Source organism: Notamacropus eugenii, chromosome 2 (assembly GCF_028372415.1).
Source record: "Notamacropus eugenii isolate mMacEug1 chromosome 2, mMacEug1.pri_v2, whole genome shotgun sequence".
In the NCBI taxonomy this organism is placed as follows: domain Eukaryota; kingdom Metazoa; phylum Chordata; class Mammalia; order Diprotodontia; family Macropodidae; genus Notamacropus; species Notamacropus eugenii.
Window position 1 is genome coordinate 97,050,440 of NC_092873.1, and position 15,416 is coordinate 97,065,855.

Genomic DNA, 15,416 nt, shown 5'->3' on the forward strand with positions numbered 1-15,416 from the left:
AACAACATGCTAGCTCCTGAACTTGGGAGCCAGGGAAGAAGGGATGTGACTAGGGCATGGGCATGACCCAACTGTGTTTTATAAAGCACAGTGAGGGTTTTATACAGGTCCTTTTCATGTGGGTCTGTGGGAAGCCAAAATTTCCCTTTCTTCTCTACTAGAAGAAGGTACAAATGAGCCCATTCCTTTCGTCAATGAAAGCTGCCTAAGCCATTTTACCACATCCTAGGAGATAATTTCTGAGCCCCTTCAGTTCTTCCACTTTCTTCTCATATGGTATTCAGATGGATATTGTGGAAAGAGTGCTAGGTTTGGCATTAGACACTGCTGTTTGATGTGGGACCTTTGTAGGAGGTACTTAACTTTCAGCCTTAAGCTTCCTTGTCTGCATGTGGAGGGGGCTGGACCAGATGACCTCTGTGGTTCTTTATGTGATTCTTTGCCATTGTCCTTCATTTTCTCTTCAGGTCAAGGGTTTAGCATCGAATACTGGAGTTTCCATGGGTCCAGTACCAAGGATCTCCAGGTATCCGCCTTCATGTGCTCACTCCATTGGAAGGCAGAGAGAGTTAAGGATTAAGCATCTACACAGCAGCTACTATGTGCTAGGCATGTTAGCATGTTGTGTCAAATACTTTACAAATATTACCCCATTTGATCCTCACAACAACCTCAGGAGGAAGATGTCTTTTTATAGTTGAACAAACATACTAAGCGACTTGCTCAGGGTCACATATCTCATAAGTGTCTGAGACTGGATTTAAATTCAGCTTTTGACTCTAGATCTAGTGCTCTATCCATTGTTCCACCTAGCTGCCCTAAAACATTCTGCAGAGCTGCATAAGATAGGTGAAAACCAGGCAGCTGGGACCCATTGCAAACTACCACCCAGGTGGTCAGTGCAGGGGTGACATCTGCCAGTCCCATTCAACTGCTCCGTGTATGCAGTTGCATCTGGGTCACCTAGCAGCACTGGGTTCAGCAGCACTAGACTTGGGATTAGGTCCTGACCCTTCCTCTGGCCTGAATTAGCTGTGTCACCTGGATGGAAGCTGCCATTTCTCTGGAGGAGCCCATTAACTCCCCTGTAAAATGGAGATAACATCTGCAGTACTTCCCTCACTGAGTTGTGAGTGTCAGGTTTTATTCTGCTCCAAATTAGGCATGTGCCAGGTTCTGAAAAAAGGAATGAGAAACCAGTCACATGCACACTCAGACATTGTTGGTGGAGTGAATTGGTCCAGTTTTCTAGAAGTTGATTTGAATTGTCCAAGGAAAGTCTCTAAATGCTTCACATCCTTTTAAAAAAAAAATTATTTGTCTTCAGTTTTCAACAATCACTTCTGTATGTCTTAAATTGTCTCCCCCTCCCTTTCTCCTTCTCAAGATGGCTTGCTATCTTATATGAGTTCTATACATACATTCTTATTAAACACATTTGCACATGTCATGTCACATAGAAGAATTAAAAGAAATGAGAGGAACCAAAACAAAACAAACACAAGAGAAAATTGTCTGCTTCATTCTGCATTCCGATTCCATGGTTCTTTCTCTGGATGTGGATAGTATTTTGCCTCAAGAGTCCCTTGGGAATGCTTTAGGTCCTTGCAGTGCTGTGAAGGGCTTAGTCTATCAGAAACGGTCCTTGAACACTGTGGCTGTTACTGTGTACAATGTTCTCCTGGTTCTGCTCATTTCACTCAGCATCAGTTCATTTATGTCTTTCCAGGTTTTTCTGACATCCGACTGGTCATCATTTCTTATAGCACAATAGTACTCCATTACATTCATATACCCTATGCCATTCATATACCACAATTTGTTTAGCCATTCCTCAATTGATGGACATTCCTTTGCTTTCCAGTTCTTGATCATCACAAAAAGAGCTTCTATAAATACTTTTGTACATATGGGACCTTTTCCCATCTTTATGATCTCTTTGGGCTACAGCTGCTTCACACCCTTTGATCCAGCAATCCTGATGCTGGGTATAGGCCTCAAGGAGGTCCAAAGCAGAAGGCCCCTATACGTATCAAACTATGCAGAGCAGTACTTTAACTAGTAGTAAAAAGATGAAAACAAAAGGAGTACTTGCTTAGGGAAGAGCTAAACACACTGTCGTATATGAAGGCAAGGAGATAGTATTGTGACCTATGCAGAAACATAAGAATAACTGTTATGAATGAACTAAGGATAAAGGAAGCAGAATCAGGAAAATAAAGTAAGGCTACAACAGTAATGTAAACTTTTAAAAAACCTAAAAGAAAGGTGAACTTTGAAAAATCACAAAGGTAGAGACATGAAAGCAGGGAATGTCTCTGTTTATGATGTTTGTAAATATTAATACACACATACATGTACACAAATAAGTAAAACATACTGTTGGAACTATCATGGTTCTCCTGCTTTTATTTGTACAAGAAGGGCTCAGTTGGGGTTTGGAAATGACTGAAGTGGGAAAATAAAAGACATTCATAAAACCTATTAAAATCAGATACACACAAGCTATTCTTACCACACTTAAGTCCTCAGTGGATTCCCACTGTGGGAGCTAGAGAGAATATTTGACCCTCCCTTCCAGTTTGGCCTCCCCACAAAGTTTCCCATGCTTCCAAACTATTCTTTGATCAACTGTTTTGTTTCTGTCACACCCCTAACAACTCTCCTCTTTACAGCTGTCTCAGGCTCTGAAAAGGCCCTGAGGAAAGTACACTACCTTTCTCCACTGCTATTTGATCCTCAGGCTGCCCTTCTATATAGGTGGTACTATTATTTAAAATTAGGACCTAAAAATAACTAAAAAAAAAACTAAATTAAAACTAAACTAAAATTTTTTTTTTATTAACTAAAAAAAAATCCTCTGAAAAGATGGATGGAACCCAAGACATCACCTGATTATCATCATTCTCAGATATATAAGTTAGCAAGTCTTAAGCTTCCTGACATTAATACCAAGAGTTTATCTCTTTTATGAAGTCTCTGATGCTGGGACTAATCCACAAGGTCTTTCCACACATCCATCTTAGTTATAATATTTCTGCTAAGCATGAATTTTCTGATGTTCTAATAAGAGATAAGCTTCCACCGAAAGCTTTGGAACATTCTCTACATTTATAGGACTTCTCCCCAGTATGAGTTCTCATGTGTCAAGTCAGTTGCACACTATAAAAGAAAGCTTTCCCACGTTCATTACGCTTAGACTGTTTCCCTTCATCATGAAATTTTTGATACTGACCAAGATCTCCCTGACGACTAAAGGTTTTTCCATATTCATTACATTTCTAGTGTTTTCTGCAGTATGAATTCTCTGATGTAGATCAAAGAATGAGTTGTTGCTAAAGACTTTTCTATGTTCACTACATATATTGGGTCTCTCTTAATATCAGAGTTCTCTTGTATAGATTAAGAGATCATTGATTACCATAAATTTTTTCACAGTCATTACATTTATAGGGTTTCTCTTCCACATGTATTTGCTGATGAAGGTTAAGTGATGAGCTGTTACTGTTTTCCACATTCACTATGTTTATAGAGTTTCTCTCTAGAATGAATTATCTGACGTTTTATCAGGCCTACATCCTAGAAAGTCAGTGATGCTGGGGAACTGGGGGCTTCCAGGATCCCAGAGGTCACTCCCTCCTCATACCAACCTTTGCTCATCTCCTGGGGGCAGGGAGAGTGTCTCTCCTCAGTTTCCAGAGCTTCTGTCTCACTCTCCATGGTCACCTTGCCTGGGCCTTCCTTTTTGTGGGTTTCTGACTAGATGCACATCCTGTCCCCCAGGCCCAAAGTCCTCAGGTTCTGCTCCTTGTCCTCAGTCACTGCCTAGGAGCTCTTCAGCTGCCAGGCATATACCTCTTGACCATCCTTGCCATCCTTTCCACAAACTAGAATTACCCTTTCTCCCATCTGGGGCATATTCTTCATTACAAATTTAACCATTGGGTGGCACTACTTGCTAGTAACTTGATCTTGTTCAATAGACTGGATTAGGTTCTGGATCAAGTCTACCCACCTGGGTGCTGGGTTGGGGGTTTGAGGGAGGAGTACCAAATTCTATGATTCTCAGAGAGGGTGTGAAAGTCCTTTTGCTTCCTGGCTCAGTTTTCTCTCAGAGTACCAACACTGACCTATTAGTCTAGGGGGTATGGTTGGTATGGATTTATCTGATCAGAATCACCTCTGCCTCTTCTCTGAATTTCCTGTTTCACTGAGACCTAGTCCCATATCTATGACTTGGGATTGACTCCCCATAGAGATATGAACATAGGAAGAACAGGTATAATATTTTACTACTGGCCCAGGTGGAGTGCTTAGATCTTGATAAGACATCAAAGATACCAAGATCACCCACTGTATTTTGGGCCATGGTCAGTCATTTTGACTTTTGTCCTGTCACTGGGGTTTGATGACTCTGGGAGAGTGAGGTTGAAGACTTTCCTCGACTCTGTCCCTTTAGATCCAATTTGAGGGCAATTCAAGACCTCACCCATGAGATCATCAGTCCTCTCAACCATTCTCAGCCCAGGAATGATAAAAACAACAAACAATAATACAACATCTACTGTGCTGTCACATGCCAGCTGCTCCCCCTAAACCCAGATGACCATAGCACATAGGCTACCTTAAGCTCAAAAGTTCTGGGAAAAGGCCTAGTTCAGTCTTCTTAGTTCCCAACAGATGCTGGAGGCAGCTAATGGTGCAATTGACAGAACTCTAAACCTGGAGTCAGGAAAACCAAAGTTCAAATCTGGCACCAGACCTTTACTAGTTGTGTGATCCCCTACAAGTCACAACTTCTGTTTGCTTCAGTTTCCTCAATTGTAAAATGGGAATGATAATAGCACCTACCTCCCAGGGTTGTTGAATGGATCAAACAAGGCAATTAAAAAAAAAATGAAGCATAGTGCTTGGTTCATAGGATATAAATGCTTATTCCCTCCTCCTTCTTTCCCTTCTTTGAGTGGGCAAAGAAGTGCTGACAATATAGTGCAGCTCCCAGGTGATGCCTTCCAGCAGGGTCAGATGAAGACTCAGGAACTCCAGACTCTGTCCTCAGATCCTCCCCCTCATTCAAACTACAAACTTGGGGTCTGGTGCTTTTCTATTACTGGGAGGGACTTCTGACTGTTTGCCATGTCTAGCTCTTTTATCATGGACTAGAGTGAGCTGACTCAGTGGCAGACCCTGGCAAGGACAGCCGTTGGCATTTCTTCTCTGGTGTCTCTCTGACCATCAATCCTGGTAAGTGAGAAATAGAAAATATCCCTTCTATCACTTCAAGTCCAGTGACTTTGTCTGTTGAACCTACCTACCCCTTACTACTGCATATTATTCTTTCTACTTGCTATTATTTTCTTGCACTCCCTCATCCTGCCCTCCCCCAAACAGGCAGCTCAAAAGCTCTATTCTGTGTAACAGGAGGAAGGGCAGCTAGGAAAAGAGGAGGGCTAATCAACAGAGCTTAGTACAGTGCTTGGCACATAGTAGGCACTTACTGCTTGTTCCCTCCCCACTTTGGAGCACAACACAGTTGCACACACTCTGGCATACAAATAGAAAAGCATGGTGGCAAGTCCTTCACCATTATCTTGGCAACAAGAGCCAGGGATGACTAAGCTTGTGACAGCAGCTATGTTAGGCAGGCCTCTACCACCCTTCCCCCCCTCCAAAAAAAACAGCAACTAGCTATACTGCAAAAAAAGTATTTGCGACCTTGAAAGATTCAATAGCCTAACTCACACAGTGCTTTGTGGCCAAAGTTGGAACCTCAGAGAGAAGACCGGATGAATGATCCGTTTTCCATGATCCCTGTTATTTATGGATAATTCACCCCTGGAGATGCCCCATGAACATGGTTGCTTTCATGGCATCCAAGGGAGCAGAGTAAGGTTCATTTTAGTCCATGCCCTAGGTCACAGAAAATAGTCCTCTCTTAACCCCAACCTCCCCACTCTCCCTACCTAGCCAAGTCAACATGTAGAGAGGCCTCTCAAAGACATTCAAGAGACTAGATAGCTTGCAAAAACCAAACCAACTAACTCACAGGTCTGACAGTTCTCATAGATCTGGAATTCTGATAGAAAATACCATCTTCTTCCTCCACCTGAAATCAGAATGTGGTCTGGATTATATGTGCCCTGGTGGATAAGTTCTTAGAGGACTTTTCCCCATTTTGTATAAATAAAGTTGGGTGACTATGGCTGCTGATGTGTTGCACTTATCTGGCAATTCATGTGTGTAAAGTCCGTCTTTAGTTAAAGTTCAGCCTTGGAGCAGACCCTCCAGTGCTCTCTTGGTTTAGCAATAGGAGTTAGTTTTGTGTGCTTCTCTGTGGGTCAAGTGCCCTGTGCACACTTGACTCTCAGTCATAGATTCCCACACAGTCAGGGTGCCACCCTAGCAGAATCATGAATAAGGAGACTCACCACCTATCCCTAAATTGACCTTATCCCCATGTCCATCAGACTCCATCTCTTTGGAACTTAAATAATACATTGTAAAGTCCCAGACAGTGCAGGACCCACTAATGGTGGATTCATAACTTTTATTGATTCAGAACTGGCTCAAAGACAGAGTGTTTTCTGATGATTTCATGCCAAACCCGTGGTTAGGTACCTCCTTTTCATTCATGCCAATGAACCCAAAGAACAGACACCTGAGGATGCAAATCGAGTTAACCTAAATATGACCCATATCCTCATGATACTTCTTTCTCAAATTAACCAACGCTAAGGAAAATATTTCCCTAGGTAATCTAAAATGGACATCACCTTGAAGTTGAAACCACACTTGAGCTGTGAGGGCACCATATGAAGGGACCATGTGCCTTCTTATTGTTCATACTGATCATAGGAATCTGGAGCACCTTCAGAACATCTGTCCCCTTAGTAAACATGGATGTTCTGGACACTGTCTGTCCAACATCACCTTGGCATCTGATTTAGGAAAGGCTGACTCTATAATGTTGAACATGTTCTTCTGCTCAGCTCTAAGCCACTTTCAACCATATTGCTCACCTGCATCCTGCCCCAGAGCTCCCTCTCTAATACAAGGAGGATAAGATATGTTTTGTACTGTCCAACTAGATTTTGTGGCCCCATGAAAGCTTTTTGTTTTGATTGTCAACTTGGTCAATCAATCAATCAGCACTTATTAAGTGACTACCATGTGCCAAGTACTGTACTAAGCACTGGGAATACAAAAACAAAAAGAGTCTATGCTCTCAATGAGTTCACATTGTCCTGTACACAGCATATGTGTGTGTACACATGTATGCATATGTACATACATATAGCACATATAAAATCAAGTGAATGCAAAATAAATATAGCGTAATTTTTTGGGTGGAGGGAAGAGAATCCATAGAAGCTGAAGAAGGATCAGAAAAGTGAGCATTGTGCAAAAGTGATGTCTGACCTGGGAGGCTGGTTCTAAGAGACCCTGAGTTTGGCCAGTGGCATCACATCCTTTGTTAACCTAGTCCCAGCTAGAGCCTTAACATTGTTGAAAAGAGGAGAGAGGAGTCATGACTATAGAGCCCCAAATTCCATTATCCAGAACCAGTATCCCCTTATCTTTTGAACACAATCTGATGGACCAGTTGGCAAGAGCTGAGACAGTCACTAAATTGAACTTCTGGGGATGCATATAACAAAGTCCAGACAGGAAAAGCTATTACAAGATGGCAGCATTCTAGTCTGACATGTATGAATACTGGGTCACACTATTCAGATGGAGCAATATCCCCATAATTTTTCAGAGAAAATTGGTGATTCTAGATCTGCCAGGATCCTTTGTACCACGTTACATTTGTCTGAGCTAATCCTGGCCCCCAAAACCTTTGCTAGCATCTGCTATTAAGCAAATTAGAGAAATGCCAGATAGTTCTTGCGGGCACACCAGAAGTTTACGTGGGGGCCATTTTACACTCAGGTACAAGGGAAGTGGTTCTTCAGCTTCACAGAGCACTAAAATCATCCATGCATTCATTCCCCTTGATGATCACAGTTCTGTGATCTGCTGAAGCACCTAAATTGCATCTAATGATCTGTAGACCTAGTTCATAGTGGTCATTATGAAAGTTGATGCACCTGACTTTGCCAAGGGAGCCATCTTTGAAGCCCATTGTTTTTCCTCAGGCCCTGGCCCTTTAGAGACTTCTTTCTCAAATTGACCAGTGTAGGCAACAACACTTCCCTGGATCACTTAAATGAATTGTCTCCTTAAAGTTGAAGCCACATCTGAGCTGTGAGGACACCATCTAAAGAGGCCACGATGCCTTCTTATCATCCATATGGGTCATAAGAATCTGGAGCATCTTTAGACTATCTGTTCCCTTAGTAAATGTTAGACCCAAGACGCACTGTCCATCGTTTCTCAATAGCTTCAAAAGGCAATTTCTAGTTATTGGAATCTGTGGGTGGATTGCTGTGACAAAGCCAGTGTTTGGGGCATTAAATGTAGCAATAACAAAAACATGCCTTCTATAAACCACAGACTTCATAGTTGCTGTGAGCCAAATGGAATGATATTCAGAATGTCCCTACAGGGATCATATTGTCTGTCCTCTGTGTAAGTGCCACACCTACACCTAAGGACTGGGTTGTCTAAGTCAGGCTCCCAAACATCAAATTTTGTGAGTATGACAGCTGACCTTTCACCCAAATTGAACCTTTCAAAACTCTGCCCACCACCATAAGTCATTGATGGGTAAGAGAAAAACATTGTGTAGGACACCTTAGATTCCCAGAAACATCTGGTCTAACTCCAAACTAGCTTGCTGATGAGGAGATTTGGCTCTATAATGACCAAGACAGGAGCAAGAAATTAGTCTGGATCCCACTTAAGTAATGGGTTTAGCCATTTCCGATGATTCGCAGTTGCTTGCTTTGCTCAAGGTCTACTTAAAAACCATGAAATTTTCTCTATCACATTAAATCAGGGGATACTATGGAGAAGAATCAAAATTGTAGGTGCCCCTAAGGACAAGAGGAAGTTACATAGTGGAGGTCGTCTAATGGTAGCCTGCAGTGTATACGGGGGATGACTTAAATGTGATTAGTAGCTTAAAAGCTCTCCACAAGGACATGCATGACTGGAAAGAGAGGTGGGGCATTCATAATGTATGAGAAACATGTAATGTAGACTCCTCCAACACTGCCCTGGTGTCCTCACAATATTCACAGACTCATACAATTGACTTATGGGAAATCGTCATTTGATTGGTGGAACAAAAGGGTTTGGTAATCGCCATGCCCACTCTAAATTGGAGGGCACAGACTTGTCCAATGGCACAGGATCCTACCATTTTGCAGAGTTGTCTGAATACTTAAGAGTTAGGAGCGTCATCTATCAACTACCTAAGGAGCATGAAGGTTATAGAGACAAGAGGTCTTGGAATTCTGAAGGACTTCCCCCCTCCTTGGACTAATCCCAGCCCCTCCCTATGAAGTAGAGACATGAAAAGGAAGTACTACCAGATGTAGATACCATTAGCCAAGCCTCCTAAGCCATGGAAGGTGAAAGCTAGGCATTTTCTCTAGGGAAGGGGAGGAGCTGAACTGGGCTAGTCATACCCTGGGAAGGTGGGGGGGGGGGTGCGATGAGGAAGACTCTGAAGGGACTTGAGGGGAGGAGTTAGCAAGGATAGCTCTGAGGAGTGCTGAAACAAGTTATTGATAGGGATATGCTTGCTGAGAGCCTCATATGGATTGCCCATTATGGCAAAAAATCTGCAGATGTTCTAATCCCTGCCTATGCAGTTATATTCAAATATAGAGGGACTGCATATGTAGCAGTAACAGAGCTGGCGCTTTAGGCATCTGCCTTTTTGCATTTTTCTTGAATTTACATAGGTTGCAATGAGCAGAAGAATGATGAACAGTACTAGAAAGGTAGTCTAGCTCCAATTTCCTTGAGGAAACTGAGTCCTAGTGAAAATAAGCAGTGTTGTACAGAGCAGCATGTGCCAGCGAAGTGATTTCTCTCTGACTTTGTTGACAGGGGACTAGACTGTGACAAACCAAACCTTATCTCTGATTTGAGCAACCATGTTTCTGGGAACTGTGGATGAGATCAGGTTTACAATCCAGTTCCCAGGATGGATCTAGGCTTGATTAGAATGCAAAGGCTCAGGGATCCCTCTGAGGGTAGAAAGGAAATAGGTTCCTTGGCAAGCTAGAAGGAAGCTGCTGGGGATGGAAAGGGGTAACATAAGAGCATACCCTGGTGTCCCAGGTTCAAGCTTCAGTCACAGAGACCAAAGAGATGTCAATGGAGATTAACTATGACATTAACTAAGAGATTAACTATGGGGGAGACAGGGTTAGTGGACAGAGAGAGTAGCCTGGGGAGCTTACTTTGTTTGAAGACAAACTCCCCAAATGGAAATCTGGACTGAGAAGGGAAGGAGAATGTGAAGCGGCCCTTCTCACCAAGAACTTCTGACACCTAAAGGCAGGAGGTGATTGTCCAAGAAAGAGTGTTGTCCATTGGGAAGAATGAAGCTGAAAGCTTATTCATTTGATTTCTCAGGATCTGTGAGTGAAGAACTAAGTGCAGCTTTCTCTCCATCTAAATTTTCATTCTCCTCCTCCTTTTCTTCTTCCTATTCCTGGGTCTCCATGCCAGCAAAAAAAAAAAAAAAAATCATTGGAGCTGAAGCAACTCCTGATGCAGGTGCTGAGGTTGTTTTGTGAAGAGTCCGGAAGTGGCTGAGGATGTATGAAGGGAAGGTGGGTGAGGGGAGGACAGAAGATTCTCCTTCCCAAAGAGTATCTGCTGTGAGTCTACAGACTGACTCAGAGACCACCCTGAAAGAACACAGGGAGGAAAGTGAAGAAGAGGAAACACCGGGACCCTAAAGTGACATTGAGAGACTCCCAGTTGGATGGTCACTACAGACAGTGACCACCCCTGCTTCACCTTCCATGAAAAATTCCCCTCTCTGGAAGCCCTCTAGGGACAGGCTGACAGAAGGGCACAGAGAACTCCAGCTGCCAAGTGTTTTACCAAATGGATGCAAGAAAGAAGAAATGGCCAGCAAAATTGAGGTCAAAACAAAGAAAGTGAGAACTTACACGAGGAAGATGAGCCTAAGCGCCAGTCCAGAGTCAAGGTCAAGAGACTGATTCTCATCAAGGAAAAATCTGAACTGACGGCAAAACCTACAAGGGTGACCATTCTTGGAGATACCACGTGGTGTTTCAAAGTAAAAAAAACATAACAAGTAAGCTTTCCCATCCCACTTCTGGGGACTGTGGCTTGCATGTCATAGCATCATAGCCTATTCCTTTGGCTCACTTTACCAGCCATGAATGTAACCCCACAACACACCAATACTGCTATGACCTAAAATCCTCCATCCATAGCATCTGTTGCTCTTGCTGAAAGAAGGCTGAATAACTCTACAGACCAGAGCATTGAGAAGACCAATTTTTCCAGGATAAAATCCATAAAGAGGAGAACAGAATTTTCATAAGGAAAAATTTGGTGAATGCACTAGTTGCATTAGAATTTCCTATACACCTCCAAACTCAGTTCTTATCTTTAGAGCCACAACTAGGGTGTGTCAGGCCAGGCTTTTTCCTAGGGCATGGAAACCTAGAGAACATTTGGAGTACAGAAGCATGGGAACAACTGAGCTTACTACCTAGTTAGCAAGTAGAATTACTTCAAATCAAAAGATGCACTTTCTCTCTCCTTACCCCAGTGTCTGTACCCTAAGTGAATATGCTTCTGGCTTGGCTTTGTCCTCCTTCCACCACCAGACACCAACTCAATGGACTTTCAGTGTCCCAGCATCTCTAACCACAGGAACTTTTGTCCCATGGTCTCTTCTTTATGGGGCAGTTTCCCAGGATCACTCCTCATGTGGAGCCTTGTGTTCCAGAGTCTCCCCAACCCATTCCAAAACATAGCAAATTAATTTGCAGGCTTGTTCCATGCTACCTGTCCTGGGCACATTTTGTGGCTTTGCCCCATGTACAAGATTGCTAATCATGGTTTAGGATGATCTCAATGGAAGGTAAAAGGTGAATTTCATGAATCCTTACTGGAGATGCAACTATATTCATCCAAAGTGTCATAGGAAGTGAATACGCTGTTTTGTAATCAGTGTGAGTTGGAGTCAACTGTCTCTGAGTGGGTCTTATTTAAGTAGATCTGGGGTTTCTGTGGTGATGATGGGGGGGTGTCCAAGTGATGCAACATTTTATTTTAAAAAGTTCTTAACTTTTAAAAGCTGCTAAATTAAATGAATAGATGAGAAAGAGAAGGAGAATTAAATGATTCACGGTCATAGATCTATCAAAGACAGAATTAGAACTCAGGTCTCAGGTCACTACTCTTATGACCATGCTAATTTGCCTTACTCCTTTGAAAGTCCATCCTTTCCAAGGAGGTCACGGTCCAAAGTTGTTTTGTTCAGAAAATATGTACTTATAGAAAATCAAATGTTTGTGAAAGACTGAAGAATAGTTTTTTTTTTATCAACACAAACTTTAATATGATGACAAAAGGATACTGGAGAGAAGCAGAGGAAGATGGGGAGTGGGTAAGACAGAACAAAAATAAATTCTAGAGCAAAAGGTCATCTTGGGAATGTTTGCTAAGTCTATATCCTCACCAGATGGAGGAATATGTGAACAAGGTCTCCTGGAACATTATCATGATGAGGGTCTTGGCTATGTGATTCTCTACCTAAATCTTTATCATCAGAGTGGAGAGAGAACACAGTTTATCATTTGGGGCTTTTCAATACCAATTAGAGGACTCTTGAAATGATTAGCAATCAGTGACCTAACTAAATTTCATGAAACTAGAGTGAGTTGCTGCTGTGGATGATTGTCTGGGAGAAAGCCTGGGAATCAACTGTTGTCTAGAAATCATGGCCATATCACCAGCATCTAATTATCGTAAAGCCTGATGATCAACTCTGCTAGGACAGTCAAACAGCTTCTCCTCTTGTATTTTCACTCTTTTATTGTGGTCCAGCACCAGTAGACCCCATGTTTGGTGCCAGCAACCAGTGGGAAGCTGTATGATGCCAGGATGAGATTTTGGAATCAGAAGATCTGGATTTAAATCTTGCCTCTGTCACTCACTACTCTGTGATCTCTGGTGGTTATATAACATCATTGAGCCTCAATTTTCTCACCTGTAAAGTGAAGGGATTGGACTAAGTGACCTGTAAGGTTCTTACCAATTCTCAGCCTAAGATTCTAAGAAACTCTGGGCTTAAGTGAACCTAGAACAAGTAATAAATGAAGATTTCACTGAAGTGAGGGAGAATTGGGGCTAGTTTTAACAGAATTCGGGAGAATAGGGTACTATTCACCTTGCATAGGAATCTACTTAAGTAATAGGTCTGCTTCAGGCTTGACTTTTCCTGGAGGCCAGACTTCTTGAGAACTTTCTGGGTCCTGTAGAAAATCATTTGAGTATTTCTGAAGAATCTATCCCTTGTCTGTATAAGCTGTTCCTCAGTTTTTGTTTATTACTCTTTTTGAATTCTTAATACACATTGAGGTCTAGAGGTTACCTATGTCCAGAGAAGAGTGAGAAGAGAGCATATGACAAAACCCTTCTGGGCATCTGAATACTGTGACCTTTTGATGGGTATAGAAATCAGAAGCCAGGCAGTACCAAGCCAGCTCAGATTCTCATAGGACAGTCTGCAAGAACTCACTGGAAGATCTGATCCCTTGGTATCTATTTATAATTGTGTTGAAGTCCAGGTTTCCACAGGGGTTTGAGTTATCTAGGGACAGGGAGAATATGAAGTTGAAGGACTTACAGTTACACTGTGATGTTTCTGCAAGTTTCATGAGGCTTTTTCAGTCCCCAGAGGAAGAAGATACACCACCACCCACCATGATGGGAAAAGAAAACAGAGACTGAAGGATAAGACAAAAAAAAGTTTTTAGTAATTTAGTAATTACAAAGGAAGAACAGGGAAGCCTGGTCTTCTCTGGAGCTGGGGAGCTGGGTCCAGGGGAGTGTGTGTCCAAAGAGGATCATTGATTTGAGTCATAATCTGCCAGGAGCCTATGCACATCATCAGAGCAGAAGGATGTTTAGAGGAGACAGGAGGAAGGCGAGGCCACAAGGTGTCTTCTTTGAATTGTTTCTGAATACAGTCCTTCAAAGGCTTTATTATATCCCTAGGATCCTTGGAATATTCCAAAGAAGGCTCTGGCTTTCAATAGAATGGATACCTCATACGACCTGCTAGCAAGTCCCAAAGCTAAATATCTATACTCCCTGGAAGAAAATTGAATTGTTTTTGTTTTCTGAGGCATAAAAGAAGAGAGGAGAGCTTAGAAAAGGAGGAATCATCAGGGGTGACATAATAGGTTCATCTGTCATCAGGTATAATGATCTGCCAATATTCCAGCTTTGATAGGGATGCTCCAGGTCTGCAGCGGGACTTCACGGAACAGTGCTTCTTGTTCATGGAAGGAACCCTATTAGTGAGTGTGAGGAAAGCATCTTCCTATTGGGTCTGTATGTTCTTTCACATGAGGGGAAGTGTTTATCCTCTCTTTGTATCTACCACAGTGCTTAACATAATGAAATCTACGTTAGACAATAAACCCAATGTGTCACTACTTGATAAGGTGTCTGTTATTTGCTTTTGTGTGTGTGTGTGTGTGTGTGTGTGTGTGTGTGTCCTCTCTCATATTCCTAATTCAGAAAATGATAGAATTTTAAAGGCAGAAGGATTTGGCAGATCATCCAAGCCAATATCCCTTCAAATTCCTGAATTCCTTTAGCGGCATATTTGACAGGTAGTCGGGTTACCAGCTGCTATGTAAACCTCCATTACTGGACAATCTCTCATACTGAAATTCCCTCAAATTACCAACAAAAACACTGTCATCCAGGTTTGAAATCTCCCAGCTATTGAGGTGAGTAGATCACATCTTTGCTTTTATTTGAGTTTGTGTGTTCTCCAGTGAAGGACCAATGCCATTTCCTAGTACTCCCCTGGGACTTGACAACCTGGGAATTTCCTTCACAAAGTCAACGAGTGATCATTTGTGGAGCCCCTGTTTTGTGTCCTGAACTGAAAAAAGAATAGGGGATAAAAAGTATGGGACTCATGCTATGTTCCACAGTGGAAGATGATATCTAGATTCCCTTGGCAATTCCTCTATCACTCAATCCTAGGCCTTAAAAAACCCAGTTAGGAATTTGGACTGATATTACTGAACCCTCTATCCTTGAGGGAATTCAGTTATTTACATGGATTAACTGGTTGGTGTTCTCATTTTCCAATTTTACCTTAATTAGTGAGTACATCAAAAAATCCTCAAAGATTCCCAGAATTATTCATTATCAGTGTTGAAAGGGACCTCAGTGGAATAAAAAGAAGTTTAGCCAATACTTAAACAAGAATTCCATTACTCCAC